This window comes from Hyaena hyaena, unplaced genomic scaffold, assembly GCF_003009895.1.
Source record: "Hyaena hyaena isolate Hyena2069 unplaced genomic scaffold, ASM300989v1 scaffold_479, whole genome shotgun sequence".
NCBI lineage: Eukaryota > Metazoa > Chordata > Mammalia > Carnivora > Hyaenidae > Hyaena > Hyaena hyaena.
The window spans coordinates 1,206,274-1,229,841 of record NW_024081107.1 but is presented as its reverse complement, the minus strand read 5'-3'; the positions used below and the strand labels follow the sequence as shown (position 1 = coordinate 1,229,841).

The window sequence follows — 23,568 nt, the reverse complement described above, 5'->3', positions numbered from 1 at the left end:
AGAGAGAGACAGCATGAGCAGGGGAGGGTCAGAGAGAGAGGGAGTCACAGACTCTGAAATAGGCTCCAGGCTCTGAGCTGGCAGTCAGCACAGAGCCCAACGCAGGGCTCAAACCGACGAACCGCGAGATCATGACCTAAGCGAAAGTCGGACGCTTAACCGACTAAGCCACCCAGGCGCCCCTACTTTCTTATTTTCTTATGCATCAAGTTCAGACTATTTCTAGCTCTGCAGGTCTTGTCTTGGTTTTGTGCTTTATCAGCTAGTGGAATTGTCATACACCATAATCACTTACGGCGACAATATAACACAGTGTTACGAACAGCCACAGAGATCAGCAGACCTGAGTTTAAAAAGTTCATCTACTGTCTAGAGTGACTTTACCTTTCAGAGCCTCAGTTTCCTTTTTAATAAATGTTAAGTGTTGGACTAGATGATTTAAAGGCTCTGTCTGGTACTAATGTCTATTTCTGTGTGCTTTGCTCATTAGCTGGAATGCTAGTAATATTTGATAAATAGATACCCAAGTAGAAGAGGCACAGGTCAACCAGATGATAAATGACACAAGTCTAGAAGAAGGGATTGGCATCATGGATGGAGATGCCAGCATGCAGATGACAGATGTTTGTGGTATGATGCCAAGCACACTATTAAAATGAAATGAATGAGTGAGGTTGTCAATGTGAATGGCAGTTAGACGGATATGGGTACTATGGGACAGAAGAGAGTAGAAGATGATCATAAAACTTTAAGTCTGAAGGACAGAGGACTTGGCCATACTTAGCTTGGATGACGGATAAGGAATAGATGGAGGCAGACCCCAAATTGATGACTTAAAGTAAATCATAAAGTCAGGGTTGAAGGTTTTCAGCTGAGGATCCTTTAAATATGGATACATCCACTACCTGCAGGTGACTTCTACTTTGCTCCAACCAAATCCATTAGGTATATAACTTCCAGACAAATATTCCCCAGGATATAGCTTTTACCCTGTTATTTGACTGCTCAAGAAACCATGGCTCCTTATCACCCGTCTCCTTGTACCAGCATTCTAGATCACTGATAATCTGACCCACATGAACTTTTAAGTCCTATGCTTGTCTGAAACCTCTGTACAAATCCTATACCCCCACATCCTGGCATCTCATTGACCCCTGAGCAAACCTGGGCTTTTTCACCTCCATCTCTATCTTGAAACGCATGCTTTCTTCTTTTCTTTTTTTTTTTTAATGTTTATTTATTTCTAGGAGAGAGAGAGACAGCGTGAGCAGGGGAGGGCCAGAGAGAGAGGGAGTCACAGACTGAAACAGACTCCAGGCTCTGAGCTGGCAGTCAGCACAGAGCCCGACGCGGGGCTCAAACCCATGAACCGCGAGATCATGACCCAAGCGAAAGTCGGACGCTTAACCGACTAAGCCACCCGGGCGCCCCATGCTTTCTTTATCTAGAGTATACTTTCTCCCTTTTTATTTTTTATATATTTTTGGTTTTTTTAAGACAGGGAATAGTTTATTCAAACCCATAAGAGAAATGGAGAGCTTGAGTCTGTAACAAAGTGTCATGTTTTAAAGCATAGGTCAGTAATTAGGTATGAGAATATGTACTGCTACATACAAATTAACTGATTGAACACAACTTTTCAGTGTTTAAAACAGGATAAGCTTCCCTAGAAAAGCAGTACCTTTGTGACATTTTTAACTTTAGTATTCTCCTTCTTCTTCACTCTCCTTCAACAGAATCCACACCAACCTCTTCATAATCCTTCTCAAGAGCAGCCATTTCCTCCTGGGCCTTAGAAGACTCTCCTTCCTCCATGCCCTCACCCACATACCTGTGAACAAAGGCATGCTTGGTATAAATCAGGTCAAACTTAGGGTCCAAGTAAGCCCAGGCCTCTGCAATGGATGTAGTTTTACTCATTATGCACACAGCTCACTGTACTTTGGCCAGGTCCCCACCAGGTACCACAGTGGAAGGCTGGTAATTAATGCCACCTTTGAAGCCAATGGGGCACCAGTCCACAAAGTGGATGGCACACTTGCCGTTGGTGGTGGCAATGGCAGTGTGACATCTTTGGGAACTACCTTGCTATGGAACAACAGGTAGCAAGCCATTTACCATGGCGAGGGTCACATTTCACCATTTGATTGACTGGCTCAGAGTATGCATTGGTGATCTCTACATCTGAAAGCTGTTCATGGTAGGCTTTCTCAGCAGAAATGATGGGCTTACATGGATAGAAGGAAGTAGATGCAGGGCAGGACACCAGCTTGTTCTGGAATTCTGGCAGATCAACAGTTAGGGCTCCATTAACTCTGAGGGAAGAAGTGATGGAGGACACAATTCAACCTATCAATCTATTCAGATTAGTGTAGGTTGAGAGTTCAATATGGAGGTTTCAATATTGAGATGTCATAGATGGCCTCATTGTCTACCAGGAAGGAACAGAGTGTTCCAGGGTGGTGTGGGTACTGAGGATGGAGTTGTAGGGCTTAACAGCTATGGAATCCTGGGGTGGGGGCAGTAAATGGAGAACTCCAGCTTGGACTTCTTGTCATAATCGACAGAGAGATGTTCCCTCAGCAGAGAGGTGAACCTAGAACCAGTTCCTCTCCCAAGCTCTGGAAAAACCAAGTAGCCCTGAAGACCTGTGTGCTGGTCAACTAGTTTCTAAATTTGGTCCAAAACAAGGTCAATGATCTCCTTGCCAATAGTGAAGTGCCCTTAGGCATAGTTATTGGCAGCATCTTCCTTGCCTATGATGAGTTGTTCAGGATGAAAGAGCTAGTGGTTGGTGCCAGTGAAGACTTATTAATGACTGTGGGTTCCAGATCAACAGACACTGGCCTGGGTACATGCTTTCCAGGACTTCTTCTCATCAAAAAAGGTGTTGAAAGGGTCATCTCCTCCTGCAATGGTTTTGTCACTTAGCATCTGACCATCAGGCTGGATGCCATGTTCCAGGCAATAGAGCTCTCAGCAGACATTGCCAATTTGGGCACCAGCCTGGCCAACATGGATGGAGATGCATTCATGTATGGTTGCTACTTTGCAGCTGCCTAGAAGATGGCAGAGAGGAAAAGGAGAGGTTGTTGCTTTTTACAGCACAGCACAACTCTTAGGTGGTTGATGTAAGAGAACCTGCCTTCTTTCTCCCTTTTTAAAATGTGCCTAAAACCCCTTTTTCTCAAATCTCACTACTACTCTGCACTTTTGATGCTACCAAGTCCACAGTGTCTTAGTGCCTCCCCAAACTTCCCAACACCTAATGCTTATGGCTACTTACTTGGTATTTTTCACATGCTGTGTGATGCCAGAACCCCACACCTGTGGCATGTCTCCTTTACATAAATGTGACACCCATGTGGATTTATATAACCTTTGGGAAACTCTCAGAATTTCAGTTCCAATTCCCATTTAGTATGAATGAATCTCACAGAATGGGTGCCAGCTGACTGGAGAGAATAGTTAGGGACCTGGAAGAATTAGCAGTGACTGGACACCTGCTATGTGTCAAGCAACTGTTTTGATACCTTAGAAACAGTATATTTCACTTCACTTTGCAACAACTCTGCAAAGTAAATTGTATATTTCCCAGTTTTCTAGGTGAGAAAACTGGTTCAGAAAAATTAGGTATATAGGTAGTAGGTAAGATTTCAAGGCACCTGAGTGGTGGTAGGGATATGTAAGGGATATGTAAGACTGAACTCACATGGTTGTGAAGGTGGAATGACAAGACTGTAAAGAGCTTTGGAGGCAGTCAGACCCCACATTGTTTTGGAGATTAAATGTGAAGATATCTAACTATGCCTGGCACAGCATAGGTGTTTAACAAATTGTGGTATTGCTATTAAATCATATTTAGAGGATATAGTATTTTAATTTCATGTTTGAATGTCCCATATTACCTAGCAAATGTATGACTTAATATTTGTCATATAATTGATATGAGCCATTTGATTTTGCTAAGCAGTTGGTTTAACTTTTTTCAAGAAAAGGATAGGTATGCTGTCTCCATGTCCTCACACAGAAGAACAAATTCAAGAGCCCTAGACTATGTGGTTTCTTTTGTAGTCTTTTGTACTTGATAATTAGTCTGAGTAAAGGCTGTGTTTATTTCCATTACTGCCATTGCTGGCACATAGGTGCTTAATAAAAATGTGTCCCATAATCCTGATAAATAAATGGATATGTTTAGGAAGTGCCATCAGGAATCGTATCTTTCCTTTAAGCACATTTACTCTTATTCTGATGATTCTGTTGAATTGGATGTAGAGTCCATTCCAGTTGTTGTTAAACTGGCTCATCATCAGAACTTGTTTTTTGATTTTGTTATTTTTATTCATTTAATTTTTAACATAATTTATGGTCAAATTTGCTTCCATACAACACACAGTGCTCATCCCAACAAGTGCCCTCCTCAGTGCCATTTTGTTATTTTTTAAATCACAAGTTTCTGGTCAATATCTCTTGAGAATTTGATTTATTGGCTTTGGATGTTTAGGGTTCCCCAGGAAGTTCTGCTCACCAGCTAGGTATGGAGATTACCACATATCTAGGTGGTAATGACCAACCTCTACCCCAATCTCTGTCCACACACATTCTCTTTCTCTCTTATTAAGCACTCAATGGTCTTGAGTCAAAAATCCTTGAGACTGACCACCATGGGTGGCAACATCACTCTCTCACACCATGCTGATCACAAACCTCCTGAAGATAATGCCCATTGGAAGTGGAGCAACCACTATTGTTCAGGTCTACATCATGTTTGAAAAGCAAAGGAAAGAGAAGGCAGAAGGTAAGCTGAGGGGCCATTGGTCTGATAGGCTGTCCTGCCAAGGAGGGCCACTGACATTGCTCAGTGCTTGTCATGCAGGCATCATGAGTCTATATTTTCTGTCTTATACTTTCTGTCTGTCTTAGACAACATGCCTAGAGGCTCCCCTCCATCCTTCTTACCATAACTATCCATGTTCAACCTCTTGGCCTTAATCTCTGAGGAACTGAGGTTCAAGAGAACTTTCTAACATCTGCTACATGGCCTGATGTCAGTCTTAAGGACAGGTCTCAGAAATACCAGGATGGCAAATGCTACTCTTTGTGAGACAACGCACTGTGTTAGAGGGGAAGCAGGCAGGACACATAAAGTGGGGACTCCATAGCCATAGGCTGGAACCAGCCAGCTCCTCCAATACCACACTCTTACTCTGCAGCTCTGTTCTTATTCTTGTCCTGAGCCCAAGAAGGCCACCTTTCTTACGCATCAACACACCCTCAGCAAGACACCCCTCAGATTCAGATTTGTGTTTTGTTACAGAATGTGGGAAATATCAGTTTAGAGGGGTTGCAAAGAAATGTAATTTTACAATGTGCTTTGAAAAAAATTAACTTCCTAAATATTACAATATATAAAAAATTGGGGGGGGCATAATTAATTCTTGAGAATATAAAGAAGGTATGAAAAAGTCCTAGAAACATCAACAAAAATTTGGTTAGATCTTATCATTATTTGACACACAAAAATATTCTAATTAAAATTTTTCACTGTATTAAATTTTAACATTAATAAAAATAAATAGTATATGTTGTTCTAGATAGTTTAGAAATTTCTACAGTGATAGAAGGTTTATTTTATTTTCCTTTTTGTTTTCTCATTATGACATACACTGGGGATAATGGAGAGATTTTTTTATTATTGTGGCAAAATATACCTAACATAAAAGTTACCATTCTAGCTAGTTTTAAATGTGCAGTTTAGTGCTATTGAACATATTTTTTTCTCTTTTATTTTTTGTGTGTTCTCTATATTACCCTTGCTAATTTTTATTTACTTTGAATAGGTATTTAGTATTTAACGATATTTAGATATTTTGATGTCATGTAGATACCCATCTTTGGTCAAGCTCCTAAACATGTGCCAGTTAATGTGCTAAGTTTTTCGTAAGTGTTATCTCATTTACTCCTTGCAGCAACCCTCTGAGGAAGGCACTGTTAATATTTCCACTTTACAGAGGAGGAAAGTGAAGGTCAGAGAAGTTGTATTGGCTGTTCAGTCACATGGTCAATAAGAGAAACTGCAGGGAAGAGTTTTGTCTATTGCAAAGCCTGGATGGTAAAACAACAATATTACTATCTCTGTGGTTTGGATCCACATATTTGGATACCACAGATTAATCTACTTTTCTAAAGACAAAATTAGTGCATATCCAAAATCTTTGCTTATACATTTTGAATTTTGCTACTACAAAAAAGTTTGAACAAATATAACAAATAGAGCCTCAATACATTTTATAATTTGTGTTAGGTCTCCCCAAAGACTCTAAATCACTGTTACAACCCGATATACCCAGTGATTGTGTAAAAATGTTTTTATTTAACCCCAAAATGGGACTATAAATTTCTCATTTGTATACAATGGGAGGGATGAACATTCATCTATTATCATGTGGTCTGTAGCTAGAAATTAAGCTCTGTAATCAAGCTGAGTGCACACCGAATCAATAGATTTTTAAATACTATTTAACCTCTTTCTCCCAGTCTTTACAATGGGTATGAGAGAAATACCTACCTCTTCAAATTGTGATGATTAACTGAATTGCCAGATGCATTGGTAAACTCTAAATATAGTTTCCAATTTATGATGGTTCAGTTTATAATTTTTTGACTTTACGACAGTAGAGAAGTGATACACATTCAGTAGAAACCATACTTCAAATTTTGAATTTTGATCTTTTCTTGGGCAACCTATATGCAGTAATGTTACTCTCTCATGATGTTGAGCAGTGGCAGTGAGCCACAGCCCCTGAGCAACCATGCAATTGCAAACATAACCCATCAACACACTTCTAACCATTCTGTACCCATATAACCATTCTGTTTTTCACTTTCAGCATCCAATAAATTACATAAGATATTTAACACTTTATTATAAAAAAGGCTCTATGTAAGATGCTGTTGCCCAGTTGTAGGCTGACATAAGTGTTCTTAGCACGTTTAAGATAGATGAGGCTAAGCTATGATGTTTGGTAGTTTAGGTATATTAAGTGCATTTTTGACTTATGATATTTTCAACTGACAATGGTCTTATTGGAATGTAACCCCATTATAAATTGAGGAAAATCTGTGGAAACTAGCTGTAATTAGTCATTCATTTGGCAAATATTTATTGAATTTATCCTGTGTGCTGGGTACAGGACTGAGTTGGTACAGATGATTACAATGTGGCCCTAGCCTTTCAGATTCTGGAAAGGGTAGACATGGATGAACAACATATTATATTATGGAGAATATTATAACAATCTCTACAAAGTGGAAGAACAAAGGGGAGGAGAGGATCTAGATGGGAGCAGTTGGGTGAGAAGGCTTTGAGGAGGAGGGGACTTGTTCTTAGGTAACATCTGCATTTCTGTGCCACACAAAACTGTGCTAAATATTTAGTCCAAAAAACTACTTTCTTTAATTTTTAAATTTTGATTGAAGTATAGTTGACATATATTAAATTAGTTTAATTTATGAAATTACATTATGAAATGCTAATGATCATTAAATATATTACAATACTATTGACTACATTTTCTATGCTGTACTTTTCTCTACCTGTGACTTGTTTATTTTATAACTAGAAGTTTGTACCTCTTAATCTCTTCCACCCATTTTACACATCCCTCCACCTTCCTCACCTTTGGTAACCACCAGTTTTTTCTCTATATTTATGAGTGTGTTTCTCTCTTTTGTTGTTGCTTTTTTGTTCCTTGTTTTGTTTTTTAGCTTCCACATATACATAAAAATCATATGAGTATTGTCTTTCTGTGTCTGGTTTACTTCATAATACCCTTTGGGTTCATCCATGTTGATGTGAATGGAAAGATCTCATTCTTTTTTATGGTTGAGTACTCTCCCATTGTAATTTATACCACATCTTTATCCATTCATCTATCAATGGACACTTAGGTTGCTTCCATATCTTGGCTATAGCAAATAATGTTGCAGTAAACATAGGAGCACATATATCTTTCTGAATTAGTGTTTTTGTTTTCTTCAGATAAATGCCCAGCCAGAATTACTGGCTTATATGATACTTCTATTTTTAATTTTTTGAATACCCTCCATAATATTTTCCAAGTAGCCGTACCAGTTTACATTCCCACTAACAGTGTACAAGAGTCCCCTTTTCTCCACATCCTCACCAACATTTGTCATTTCTTTGTCTTTTTGATACTAGCTATTCTAAATTGTGTGAGTTAATATATCATTGTGATTTTGATTTGCATTTCCCTGATTATGAGTGATGTTGAAAATGTTTTCATGCATCTGTTGGCTATGTCTTCTTTGGAAAAGTGTCTATTCAGGTCCTCTGCCTATTTTTCATCAGATTATTTGTTTTTGTGGTGATGAGTTGTATGAGCTCTTTATATTTACAAATATCCTCTCCCCTTCAGTAGGTTGCCTCTTTATTGTTGACCTCAGGTTTTTGTTATGCTGATGATTTCCTTCACTTTCCTTTTTTTAAAAATTATTTTTTAATGTTTTATTTATTTCTGAGAGAGAGAGAGACAGCATTAGCAGGGGAGTGTCAGATAGAGAGGGAGACACAGAATCCGAAGACAGGCTCCAGGCTCTGAGCTGGCTGTCAGCACAGAGACCTACTCAGGGCTCCAACCCAGGAACCATGAGATCATGACCTGAGCCAAAGTTGGACGCTTAACCAACTGAGCCACCCAGGTGCCCCACCTTCACTTTCCTTTTATTTTGATGCAGACTTGATGGTTTATTTTTGCTTTTGTTTCCCTTGCTTAAGGAGACAGATCCAGAAAGATATTGTTAAGGTTGATGTCCTGAAGATTACTATGGTTTTTTTCTCACTAAAATATTTAATAAAATATGTAAAATTTATTTATTTTTAAAACCTTTATGCTCCTTAACTAAATTATAAACAAATAGCACTTAACACCAGAAAGGAGAGAAAGAGCTTTTTGATGATGAAGAAAAGAGGTTAAACAGAACTCCCTTATCATTGGTAGTGTTCTTTGTGGTGGAGAACTCAAAACTGTCTTTGGGTCCTGGAGAGCAATGCAGTATGAACTGAATCTGACATTCTGAGCTAGTTTCCTAAGTCAATATCACCATTGAAAGGAAGCCATTGATCAACCAAGTGAAGCCGCTAAAAATGGATTCCAGCCTAGGAAAAATTCACTGGGGAAGCTGTAAATGTGCCTGGCCTATCTTGGCAAGGTTGAGTTCTTTGTGATTCAACTGGGGGAGAGCTGAGGGCTGTTGGTCAGATAAACCTCTAGCAGTGATCCACAGCACTCACTCCCAGCACAGTAGAGGGACGGGAGAAAGAAGAGGACCTCACCATGGTGGACTGGGCTGAGGTCAGGTCTGCCTTTGCTAAGTGTCCATCCTCACGCCTTGGTTAATTCCAGCCTCCCCAGAAGTGTGTACTGTAATGAGACGCTGGTGGTGGCCTTGCAGCCTCTCTGTCCTTTCTTGCCTATAGCTCATCACACTTTAATGGAGATGAACAATGGGGGAAGGGGCCAGGAGGCCAGCGGATTACACAAAGAATGAAATTGTGCCTTGGCCAGATCCACGCCAATTATGTCTGAATAAACAAATCTATAGTACAAGCTAAGAGCCTTCCTTCTATCCCACCTCCCGCCCCCACATTTTATTTATTTTTATCTTGGTCTGGAAAGTTGGACATATTCCCTGTACTGTCCTGGTACCCAGATGGCCTGTTTGAGTAAGCAGTGGGGAAGAAGGTCAATAATACATCAGCATGCAGAGTCTCTGCTAAGGTCAGTCCTGCATAAAATATACCGTGACAACCTGAGGGCAAGTTTAAAATGGTGCTCCATGAGGGGGTAGGGGTAGAGGTGGGGGTGGGGGCAGTACAGATTCAGCCTTCTCACAATTGCTGCAAAATTCTGGCCCCCTAAAAGTATATTTTACTGGGTTTGTGTAGTAATCCTTTAGGAAAAGTTTTCTTCACACACAGGAGTGTTCATGATCCAAGTGAGGAGGATTTTAAAAGGGTCTGTCTTCATATATAAATACCTGTCATGTTTAGAGGCTTTTTCAAAAATAATCAGATCCTACTGTCCCAAACAGGAACATAATGGCTACTGAGGTGTCAAATTCTAACCTATTGAATCAGTTTTATATATTTGATTTGTCTCCAGATATGTTTTAATGAGATTTGAGTGCTGAACTAGGCAGTACTTGTAAGTTTTTAGCTGTTGTGAGATTTGTAATCTCGAGTGGCATTTCACAATTACATTTGATTATGACTGTTTGATAAACATACAAGCAGATACCTGTGTATAGAGTCATTGAGGATTTTACACGGGTTCCTTCTGGTTCTCTCTTCCTTTTGAAGATAGGGAAAATCCAACAGCACCTTTTAATGTAAAAAAAGAAAAGTTCATTTCACTTTGGGAATTTATTCAAATTGGAGGGGAATACTGACACAAATATTCTTGAAGATTGATCCAGGTTGAAGCATGTTGTGCATGGGTTTACTGTTCAACTTGCAAGTAATTTGTAAAGCCAGAGTCAGTCTTGACTATGAAACATTGTATCACTGTGATTGGAATCAATAGTTCTTGCACTGTCATTTGTCACATATTTACAAGCTTGAAAAATAGTTCATTTTGTCCTCATCCCATAACTCAAAAGATTGAATCAGAGCCCTGGAGGGATCTGCCAACAGGACACATTCATTACTGATCACCCGTCTTGGTGAGGCTATAATCACACCACACCAAAAATAGAATATAAATAAAAATTAAAGGACTACTCATCTGGTAGACTCTCAAATATTTTCAGCTTCAAATATTTAAAAGTCTGCTGGGAGACTTCAATCACTTTGGTGACCTACATCAATGGCCACAAAAAAAAAAATTCATTGAAGCTGATTTTCCCATCACACTCTCAAAACATTCAAAGGTACAATTTTTTTGAATGAAAATATCAAAATCTAGATTAATGGTCCAAAAACTTCATAAAGCATACTTCTTCTAGTCACCTTGCGTATAGTTCATAAATGACCTTCTATTCCCATGAAAGATTTGTAGAAGACATTTAAAGATAATGCTTTCAATTTTAAGATAAAAGATTTATGAATGATAGAACTTGTGTCCATGAAATCGCTAATCCCAACTCTCCAGTATTTCAGATGGAGAGCTTCATAAAATGAAAAGACTGCCCATAAAGTTGTACTACACTGGCTGTCAGAGACAATCAGTAATGGAATTGCAAAGTGAATATTGAAAAGGATGTGAGACATGCACATTTTGGGTTATAATAATGTAAGTCCCCTTCACTTCACTGCATATTGATAAAGTATTAATGGTTGAAGTGTTAGGAGGCAATTCTGATTCTTTAAACAAGTCCCAAGATATTAACAGATAAACATGTTGTTCATCATATTTAGTTGATAAAATAACCCCAAATCGTAGGATTGCAGCTAGTTTCTGCAGGCAATTTTCCTGACTAAATTCAGACTATGGAAGTTTGATCCATTTCTCAAGTCTCAGCCTGAACCAACCTAAAAACTCCTGATTATCTTCCAAATGCTCAGTTGAGTGGTACTTTACAGATATGGCATGACATTTTTTTTTTACTAGAACAAAATTGAAAATTAATGTCATGTATCAGTTGTTTCCTCCCTAACTCTCTAATTAGTAATTTTAATATTTAGGTTCTATGACCTTACTGTTGATTTTATAAAGTGACCATATTCCCTTCATAAACATCCTCACTGACAATGAATCTGGTCTGTCTCCGTTGCTTTGGACAAGAGATGGGAAGGACACCTTCTCATAATGAGGGAGACTTGAACTTGAACATATGTGCATTAGACAGAATTCATGATGTCTGCCCATCTGTACCTCTATTTTTAGACAGAGAGTATAGTAGACAAAGAGACTTGTACCCTCTCTCCCTGCAGCCAACTGGACTAGGGGTGGACCTCTAATCCAGAGGTGACCCACCCATAAACTAGTCAGTGACCTAGAATTATGTATTCTGGTTTGAAAAGATGAGCTGGGGAAATCAGACTCTTTATCTGAAATATAGAAGTTGCCAGTAGGCTATGTACTCAAGACAAAAGGTTTTATAGAGATATGGTGATGCAGTCATTACTGGCCATGTGTAAGATGAAGCAACTTTACCCTCAGAAAGAGAAGAGAATGCAACTACCAGGCAGGAGGTGCTACAAGGAAAAGAAAAACAAAAGTGGAGAAAAAGCAGCCCTTGCTCTTGTCCTTTTGCAGCCACAGTTTTTCAGCTTTCCTCAGATTTTCTCATAGAACTTCTGAAAATGCACATCTCCTTGTTTGTTTGGAGCCGGTTTTAGTGAATGTCTGTCCCTTGAAACCTCAAAACACAGAACAAGATGTATTCAATATCGCATCCAAGTCAGAACTAATCTCTCAATTGAGGACTTTGCTCCATTCATTCCATCTTACTGGCATGCTTCTCTGAGGATCAGTGCATACTGAAGTTCAGTGTTGGTGCTTGTCTTTGTACCTCTTCTACTATAATAGGATAGACAAGTTACTCAGACATAGACAGTAGAAAACTGCCTGGTAAAATGGGTACGTCAGTGTGCTGAGATAGGCTTGGGATTGTGTTTATAACCTAACAAGCTAATTGGAAGCCTCAAATATCCTACTGATAGAGGTGGCTGACTTATAATTTGAGGACAAGAATATAGGGAGATGACACAGCCCAAAGGAATATCATTTTGAGTGGAGGAAGATTTGTTCTCTTAGGCAAAAAGCATAAGGTAGCATCGATGAAGTCAGGATTTGAACTCTGACTCTTGTCATTTTCTGTCTGCATGGCCTTGAACAAGATACTTGATGACTCTGAGTCTCAATTGTATTTATAAAATTCTGATAATGGTAACTTTTTCCACAGAGTGGTGATAATTAAGTAAAATAACGTATGCAAAATATCTGGATCATATTTTGAGACCAAAGGAAAGATTTAGTGTCTTCATCATTGTAGCTTATGCCTGTCAAAAGCTCATCATGTGTGCTTTTAAAATATTTTTTATATAGGGGACACTCAGGATATTTAGTGAGAATATGCTCTATCTCACAAATCATTTCTGAGAGCTGGTTTGGTGGCAAATTTTAATGCATCCATTTTACGGATAAGAAGGCCGTTTCTCAGAATAAATGAAACTCAAACTCAGAAGCTACACACTTGAAAATGAATCTATAGGGAATTTGGGGGAAATATGATATTCCTTCTCAAGTTTATTAGAGGGACTTGTGATTATTGCAAGCCAGAACCACTGATAGACTATTTAATTGCATGGCTATGAGATCTGATAAAGTACTTGTTTATTGTTTTTCTTTTGGCAGAAGCCTCAAATATTAAACAATAAATTTCCTATGAGGATATCCTTAAATGGTCATCATTATGCAATTTCAAAAACTGAATTCATGTCTATCTACTTTAAAAAGGCATTAGGTTGTGATCGTTACTAATACTTTAAGCTTATCATGACCATTTTTGATATTAATCTATTATATGCTAATCCTTCATCTGCTACTCTTAGCAGTTGAATCCTTCCTTAAGATCTCACCCACTTCATTTGTGAAGACAGATGGAAGATAATTACCAAATGTTTATTTTTTCGCTCTCTACATCCTAAATTTCATTGTCATGCTTAAAGACCCAAATTGCCCTTGACACTTATCTCTGTGCACATGAGAACTAACAGATGAAACCATGTGTGTGTGTTTGTGTGTGTGTGTGTGTGTATGTGTGTGTGTGTGTATGTATTTAATGGGATGCTCATTAGTTATTATTTCTTCTGCCTTTCTTACCTGCTGTAGTCCCTTTCTATAATCTGACTAATTTCTCCTGGGACAGAAAAATCATAGAGAATTAACAATAGCAGAATTCAAAGAAACACAAGCTAAAGAAGGACATAAGGGAAGGCACCCAGCAAGACACATTTACAAATGCCATATGTGTTTGATTTGTGGCAATAATGTGGAGAAACTTAATGATACTTCCCCAAAGTAAGCAGACTATGGGACATTATGGCACATCGGCATATAGTGAAAAAGATTGACTATGTAATAAGATAATTCCATCTACAAAATAACTGGGAAATAACTGGATGAGAAAGAATCAAGTTTAGTCCAAGGAACATATATTACTCTCAGAGAAACCAGACTAGAATGTTATTAAATAAGGAAAGGTGTGGATAAGATAAGTTGAATGTTACCTGAGTCTGGAGAAAAAAAAATGTGTGGGTTGAAGGAAGACAAATCATCTGCATATACCCAAGAAAGGAGAACCCAGGGATGAAGGTCTTACAGTGTGTTTTCATCATGGTACTCTGGCCAAAGAGTACTCTGACTGTAATTCTCTTCTGAAACTCACTCCACAGTATTATTGGCTGTTACTCTGGACCATAAATTGTGTTGGGGCCAGGGCCAGTACAGAAGAAGACAGATAAGCTCTCTGCCTCCATCCTTGCCTTTGTGTTAGCAAAGCCTTTTTCTCCTCAGCACTTAACATCATCTAACATAGCATTGTGTTCATATTTACTTTCTTCATTCTGTGTCTTCCCTGCAATAAAATGCATATGTTATGAAGAAGGGAGGGATTTGTGTCCAGTAGTATCAGTTCACTGCTCTATCTTCATTATCTAATATAGTACCTGGCAAACAGGGTAATGCTCAGCTAATTTTGTGAATAAATAGAACACAGAGATAAACAAGTAAGGAAACAAACCTATACAATTTAGAAAGCTATAAAGAAGAGAAATAAAACATCCATTGAATCCTTCCCTCTACCTGCAAAAGACACTTAGGACAATTCTCCTTTTGGTACACATCCTTCCCTCCACAAAAAAGTCAATGTATTAATATATGCCTGCTATTTCACAAGTCTGTCTTTTCCATATTATAGCTTATATTGATCCCATAGTATTCTATTGTTTGGCTTATGTCATATATTTAAGCAACCCTCTATTAATAAACATTTAACTTGTTTCTATTACTTTGAATTATAGACTGTGGTATGTTGAGCCTTTGTAAACAAGTACCTTAACATACTTGTCTGATTTTATTTTTAGAATTAATTCCTAAAAGCAAATTCACTAAGTTAAAAAGTGTGTATATTTACATTTTGATATGTATTTTTAAATCATCCTCTAGGAGGGGCGCCTGGGTGGCTTAGTCGGTTAAGCGTCCGACTTTTGCTTAGGTCATGATCTCACGTTCGTGGGTTCGAGCCCCGCATCAGGCTCTGTGCTGACTGCCAGCTCAGAGCCTGGAGCCTGTTTCAGTCTGTGCCTCCCTCTCTCTGGCCCTCTCCTGCTCACGCTGTCTCTCTCTCTCTCTCCTAGAAATAAAAAAATAAAAAATGTTTGAAAAAAAAATCATCCTCTAGGAATATACAATTCATATTTCTAACACCAGAGAAGGAAACATCCGTTTCTCTTTACACCCTTTCTCTAACTCCTGGTATTATTCTTTTTTATGTTTGCCAAACTGATGAGAAAAATCTGTACTTATCATGACCTTGATTTACATTTCTTTGATTTCTGTTAAGGTTTTTTTTTTTTAATTTTTTAAAAAACATTTATTTATTTTTGAGAGACAGAGAATGAGTGGGGGAGGGCAGAAAGAGAGGGAGACACAGAATCTAAAGCAGGCTTCAGACTGCGTTGTCAGGTCAGATGCAGGGCTCGAACTCACAAATCTCGAGATCATGACCTGAACCGAAGTTGGCCACTTAACCAACTGAGCCACTAGGCGCCCTAAGGTTAGATGCATTTGTATATGCATTGTAGCCATTTGTATTTGTGTGTTTATGCATGTGTGTTTCTTGTGCTTGTCTTTTGCTCATTCTTCTATTGTATTAGAACAATATTTTTAAACATTTAAACACTTCATAAATATTTAATTAGAAATCTAATAATTTTTCCACTTTGGCCCATGTTTAAAAATTCAGTATGGAAGGCCTAAAAGTGTAGGATCTTTATTTCCATAGGAAATGAAAAGTACAAACACCCATTGATACAGTAAGGCAGAATCCCATTAGTCATTTGATAGTCATAGTGTTAGTTCCTAATAATTACTGAATTCTAACTTCAAATATCAACTTCAATATAGCCTTGTCTGTTTGGTGCATCATACTAAGATGTGACAATGAGGTCATAGTGACACTGAAATAACAGGAATATGCTGGAGTAAAATTAAGGACTAGCTCATGTAAATAGACAGCATTTGGGTTATCATTTCTTCAAGGATGCTGAAGCCAAGCCACTAAGCCACTACACTCCTCAAACATTCTGGATATGCTTGGGAGTTTGTGTGTTGCCAGTTACGCCTACCAACTGCCAGGGCAGAAAAGATTCAGTCTCTTTCAAACTGCAGTTTTTTGGCAATTTGGAGCAGGGGCAGTGAAACTCATTTATGCTGGTCCCATGTGGCTCTGTGTCTGGTATAGATTGTTCAGATCTCTTGGTCCCACCAGAAAACCTATAAGCTTGATGCTAAGTTGCCTCCTGTGGGTCATTTTGGCTCATAGCATTTTATTCAACCTGCCGTCCTTCTCCTTCTGTCCTTAGAGAAATATATGAAAAGGCCCTCTTGAAGGATGTACACAATCCCTAAATACCCAAGCAACATCAAAATCTTGCTATAAAAAGCATTATCCTTTTTCCATATACCTCCTCTCTAAGTAGAGTAAAAAGATGAGCAATAAACCATGGCTGACAGCTTACAAGTTTCTGTTTTGTCAAAACCATAAAGGAAAAAACTTTAGAGCTGAAATTATCCTCCTTTTCTTCTCCTACTATGTGTTTCTCTTCCATGTATGTGTCATCCATCTCAAGCCCCAAGTCCTGTCACTACAGGGACACTTGTTTTCATCTGCACAACTAACATTCCCTGGGATATGGACATGGAGGCTATTCTCACTTTCTGGAAATGGTATTCATACTTTTCTCCAAAACGTACATTTCCAAACGTGACTAGATTTGTATGTGGACTTTCCAAATAGAAATTGACCAAAATGTACTAAAAATTTTTAAATTCTGCTGGCAGATGACTAATAGTATTTTTTGGATGCCTTTAATAAACTGGATCTCAGAGACACCCTCTTTTAAATGTGGCCAAAGAGTCACAGCCCACACAATTTCTTCTTTTAATTTTTAAATGTTTATTTACTGTGAGAGATAAAGACAGAGTGTGAATGGGAAGGGGCAGAGAGAGAGAGGGAGACACAGAATCCGAAGCAGACTCCAGGCTCTGAGCTGTCAGCACAGAACCTGATGCGGGGCTCGAACTACAAACTGTGTGATCGTGACCCAAGTTGAAGTCAGGTGCTTAACCAACTGAGCCACCGAAGCACCCCACATCCCACACAATATCATCCTAGAATTTAAAAAGTAAAAGATTGGTTTTATGTTTTTCATTTATGAATTCAAATTTGAACATATTTAGGGTAAACATAAATATGGCCAACTTTTTTCAAAATTGTATACATTATATATAAAATATATGTAAGTTATCTATATCTTGGAATTTAAAAGTAGACATATGTGCTTATTTATTATTTAATTTACTTAACAAATTAATAAAGCCAACACAAAAGTGGGCTCTTCAGCTTCTTATTCTATTTATTTTATGTTCATCCTCCCCAATTTTACCTTTCCTTCCCTGAGAAAATAAAGCTCTTTAGGATTTTAGTTGTCATCATTTCAAGATCATGCAGGCATCTATTCCAAAGCTATTATTAAAATTGCTGAAGATGTCCTCTAGCATCCTCTAGCAGATTCAAAGACTCATTTCCCTTTCCTGTAGACACTTGTTCCTTATTTGGAAGCACTTAATAATAAACAAAGCAGGAAGCAGCAATCACAGCCCCCTCTCTGAAATGGCTGAACAGTATTCAATCTGGCGGCAAGAAAATAAATAAATAAAATTAGGCTGGTGATGAGACACCACTTCCATATATACTCAGGAAGTTGAGAAAGGCCATCCACTCTGGGACTTTTTAACAAGGCACATATTAATGTGTCTTTCCATCTAAAAGGAAGGGTTAACCTCACTTAGTAAACAGTACTGCAATAGGGAGGTGCAGCCTAATAAATGCCATCCCTGGTTCCACCTGATGGTTGGATGTCTTCATGGTGGCTGGGGCAGTGAGGGGAGTCTCTCAAACATTACAGCAGCAAGACTCAGAAAGTTCTTTCTGAGGTTCGTAGCCAGTGTCTATGCCAGGCCTGTCTCTCCATCACTGCCACTGGGCCTGGACTCACCTTCTAAGTCCTTCTGAAGATGTCCTCCTGCTTCTTTGACATTTCTGGCTCAGGTTTTTTCTCTTTCACAAAACATTCCCTGGAGGCATGACCTTGGAAGAGTGGCATTTAGAGCCAGAGAGAACCACTGTTTCCTCTGCTGTGTACTTGTCTGTGGCCTTAGGCAAGTAACCTGCAACCTTTAAAAATGGCTAAGATTACTACCCATATTTCAGGGTTGTTGTACCGATTGTAAAGTATTATTAAATGCTAACTACTTAGGTTAATAATGAATATGTGTGGTTCATTGCACTATTCTGCTTTTGTGTATGTTTGAACATTTTCATAATAAAAAGCCTTTTTATTATGAAATAATAATTTCATAGCAGCTATGCACATAGCAGATAATCCCTTCCTTCCCATTCAGTCTTCTCTCTCTTTCTTATCCTCTGAGCTTTCATGGTTAGTCATTCCAACCTTCAGGTAGGTGTTCCTCAGGTAGGGAGTGACTGAAAGAGGAATCACTGAGTAGGAAGCTCAGGACCGCTGCATTGCCCTCAAGTGCTCCTAGGTGAGGACCCCAAGGAAGACCTAGCAAGGCAGACACCATCAGGCAAAGGAGTTCTTCTTATAAAGCTCAAGGCTCTAAATGTAGACCCCAGTAAAGGCCAGGGACCTGGCCCCCTGTGGTATCTGCAGGGCTCTTTCCTCGTAGGCCAGAGGCAAAACTAAAACCTCAGCCAGCTAACTAACTTCTTGGGTCTTTCCTTCGGGTCAAATCCTAATTTTGAATATGTCGATACTTCCACTCTGATGATGAAGAAAAATGAAATGAAGGGATCTAAGAGGGAAAGAGAAATTTTCCTTAGGGCCTAGAGTGAAATTCTGCTCAGCTGTTCACTCTTGGCTGCTGCAGAGATGGCCCCTTGGCCCTGACAGGGGATAGTGCCTCGCTTTCTCAGGGGCCAGGCTCTCAAGAAACAAGCCATAAAATGGAGGAGTGTGGAAGCCATGAGGAGCAAATGAGAGAGCCCCTCAAGAGAGTCTGAGTTTAATTCCCTCCTTTCCTCATTCCTCTTGGAGGCAACTGAGACTATGTTCTAATTCTTGTCACCTTCTTCCTGAGAGGAGGCAACACCTCTGGTGATGGCATTGGGAGGAACCTTGAATTCATTCCAGAAGAAATGGAAGCTTAGGATAAACCCATGTATTTTCTTTCTGTTGGAAACCAAAGTGTTTCCTTCTTCAGAAGGAGGAAACGTATAGGTAGATTAGAAGGACCAGTGTGACAGGGTATGTAGCCTTGTAATAATGAGTCTGGCTCCATCTTTTGATGTTTGACTGTAAACAGCCTTTACCTTTGCTTTCCTATACCTCTTCCCCTTCTGTCCCATACCTGGGCAAGCTGACATCGGTGGAAGATTCAGGCCATGTAACCCCCTAGCCTCCGATGGGAATTCTCACCCTGATCCCATCCCCAAGGATTGTAAAACCCCCAGCAGGCCTCCTTTTCTGCTCTCAAATGATTTTCAGACCATTTTGGGAGATATTTACTGCTCTTGCAGAGAAGTCTCAAATATATAAATAATAAACCTTTTACACCCTTTTGTGTGTGTGTGTGTGTGTGTGTGTGTGTGTGTGTGTAGTATCATTAGTTTCAATATCTATATCAAATTCATAACACTCCATCCTGTTTTTCCAAAGAGTTACTTCCATAGGAATAAAAGGAAAGAAAGAATATAGCATCAGCCATTTTTGAGTGGTGGGATTATGAGAGATTTATTTTTCAATTATTTTTCTTATTTTACTTTTCTGTAAAGGTACAAATTAGTAAATTATATGACTTTCCAGGCCATAATGTTATGACTATTCAATTCTTCTCAACACTCAGCTCTTACGTGAAAGCAGCCATAGAGAATACTAAACAAATAGATGTGGCTGTGTTCCAATAAAACTTTATTTATAAATACAGGTAGGGGACCATATTTACCCTGCAGATCATAGTCTGTCAACCCCTGCTTTAAAATGTTTCTACAATAAAGTCTAATACCTATATGATTAAGAAGTTGAGACACCCTCCTAGTCTTAATTAAGACCTGGTGATTGGCTTTTGTGCGGGTGATAAAAGGAGACAATAAGAGGAGGTTTCTTAAGGCAGCTGCTTACTTCTACAGAGGAGAGTCTTAGAGTCTAAGATTGTCCTACCCTTCCCCATGAGATGCTGCTATACTGGCCCCTGACCCTGAAGAGACTAATAACTGCTACAGTATCACACCTAATAATCTAGAATGAAAATACACATTCTAAAAGGAATCAATTGATCCCACCCTCTAGTAGCAGTGAAATAACTCTGAGAATCTTGGAAAAAGCTTCTGATAAATTCAACATGGTATCATTGAATGATAGTGACTTAGTTTTCCTTTTCATTTGGTTTAGGCTTTCCTGATTTGTTTCTTCTGACAGGGCTGGGACCCTTTAGGAGAATGAGATGGGGCTGAGCAGCTCCAGAAAATTCTCCCTTCTGTCCAGCTACTCAGGGGAATTCCCACCACAGTTCATATTTCACTGGGGAAAAAATACTGACTAGACTTCCAAAATGCCACTTTGGCCTTGGCCACATTCGCAGGCCCCCTACTGTCCTTTCTAACGTGAGTCTCTTTAATCAGCAGGTTTGCTGTGAAGGAAACACCAAGTGTGGCAAAAATTGTCTTCCTATTGGGAGAGCAGTGGGAGAGCAGGTGCTTGAATGTGGGAATGTCAGAGCTCAGAGTGAAGGCAATTATTCTCCCCCATATAGCTCAGCATGGAGAAGAAATTAGTAAGGAAAAGGCAGGCAGCTGCTCTGCCCCGAGTGTCATGGGCAGCTGCAATGAGAGTGTGTCCTCTACACCTGGGCACATGTAAGCTGTGCTGGCACAAGCAGGCCTTATGGGCCAGTGTCCAGGGTCCTGAGATTCACTGCAGAGAGAGGCCTGTGCCAGGAAGGAGCTGGAAGGCTATTTATCACTTCTCGACTCCTTGCAGGAGCTGGAGGTGAAACCAGGATCACTTGATCTCACCCCCTCCCCCTTTTTAGCACTGAATAAATATCCTTTTAATAGTTACATACACAAATATACAACTATGTTGAGCTTCAATTAGCAACTCTTCTTTTTTCTCTTTTTCACTGGCTTTTTACTTGGTGCTTTTTATCGTTTTGCACAGATGGTTTGTGTTCTTATTTTCTTTGGATTCTTGTCTGGTTCTAAAATGATCATTTCTTCTTCTTCGCTGTCTGAGAATACTATAGGGACATTTTGACTTTCAACATTGGAGACTTCTCCAGTGTCCATTTTTATACTATCAAGAATGATAGCTTCATCACTGCCACCTTCATCATCCTCTTCCTTCTCAGAGCCTTCAAGATCACCCCAGGAGTTTTCTGTTCCCTCTCCAGTTTGGGCACTTCCAGGAGTCCAAAGCACAGGTTTAGAAACAACTTCTGAAGCAGATTCAGCCTCAGCAATAATTTCTTCTGCTTTCTCTTCCACATCAGAGATATCGATAGGGGCCTTTTCCATTTTAAATGCTGTTATTCTTTGCTTTGTCATAGACTCTGCAAAGCCAAACTTGCCACCTTCTTTCCTAACTTTTTGGTCATTCTCCAAAGCCTTCTGTATTAGCTTTGTATTTTCCAATACTTTCACACCAGCTATTTTACTACATCTCACTACTTGATCTTTCAGCAGCATTATCCCACCACTGGATTGGTTAGTACAAATCTCTCGATGCTTGTTCATGGCAATTACCAGCAAGGCATCCATTACACATTCTTCCCATTCATTGGGATCCAGCAATAAATATGTACCTTGCTGAAAGAAACCAAAACTGACACAAATGGACATATGGTGGATGCTTAACAGTACAGGATCACGCTCTTCAGGTGTATACAAGGTTACCTCATCTCCCTGGACAGAGACATCAGGTCTTCAGAAGTGACACAGGCTACAATTGTAGCAATGCTGGCAGCATCAATAATATTCCCGTCATGATTTAATAAATGTAGGTGTACATGTATTTGCCCAACCTTTTCACCAGCAACAACACAGAGAGATTCAGTGTTGAATTTCTTCAACATCTTTCTGAGAGTTGATTCATCTTCACCAAGAGATGTGACTGCCTGCCAGGTTCAAAAGCTGGAGCAGCCATCTGAAAGAGTTCAAGGTTAAAAAAAAGAATACCTTCTGTTGCCCTATTGAGTTTTGGAGAAACAAGTTCACAGGAAACCTGTCTAAGATGCTTAAACATCTTCCCTAGCAAGGACATTTTTTTTTTCAAAATCAAAATTGACTCATAAGAATAATATTATATCCCCTTAACACCTTGATATTCTTTCTTCTAGGCTCAATTTTTGTCCATACCAAGTGAAAAAAAATCATTGGTGGTCTATTTCACTTCCAATTAGCAAAGCCCAAAAGATGGAGTCCCAAACAGCTTATTAAGTGAAAATGGAAAAGATTTTAATAAAATGACCTCCACCTAGGTTTCCCTCAGGGACAGCCAGGCTATTAATGTAGGCTGCCCAGGAGCATACATGGTCAGACCCAGGGGGCCCTGGTAATCAGGAGGGTTTAAGTGCCTCTTAGAATATTCCTGTGTGAAAACTCCACATTCTCCTCTGCCCTCTGCATTAAGCAGCATAGAATGGGTTAAAAGGTTCTAACAGAAGCTTGAGAGAAGGGACATTATATTGGCCAGAGGAAATGGGGATTGTTTAAAAATTTTTTTTAATGTTTATTTTTGAAGAGGGAGGTGTTATGAGGGAAGAAGAGAGAGGATCCAAAGCAGGCTCCTTGCTATCAGCAGAGAGCCGAATGTTGGGCTCAAGCCCACAGATTGTGAGATCATGACCTGAGCTGAAGTTGAATGCTCAACTGATGAGCCACCCAGGCCCCAGAAAATGGGGATTTTTTAATGGAGGCACTAGGCCATTTCTATGTGGCCAAGCAATCTTATGCTAGATTTTAGGTTTCCAGAACTCATTTGTGTCAAAGGCAAAGGTGAGAACTCCACTCAGGCCTACAGAATTCAGTTCCTAAGTATTAGTGACTGAAGTAGCTTAGCCCAACACCACATAAAGCCCTGAGTGATTTAGCACAACATACATTTTTGTCATATTTACAAAAGTCCAGTGCAGATGTTCCTGTCAGGAGGGAGGCTGTACACAACACGGTCATTCAGGGATCAAGGTTCCTTCTCCCTCATGGTTCTGCTTCTTCTAGGGCCTTAAAGTTTTCCCTAGTCAT

At 39.3% G+C, this 23,568-nt stretch overlaps 2 pseudogenes; both read right to left on the bottom strand.

Moving 5' to 3' along the window:
* Positions 1-1,719: 1,719 nt before the first annotated feature.
* LOC120246602 lies at positions 1,720-3,036 on the bottom strand (annotated as a pseudogene).
* Positions 3,037-21,370: 18,334 nt separating this feature from the next.
* LOC120246601 lies at positions 21,371-22,570 on the bottom strand (annotated as a pseudogene).
* Positions 22,571-23,568: the final 998 nt, after the last annotated feature.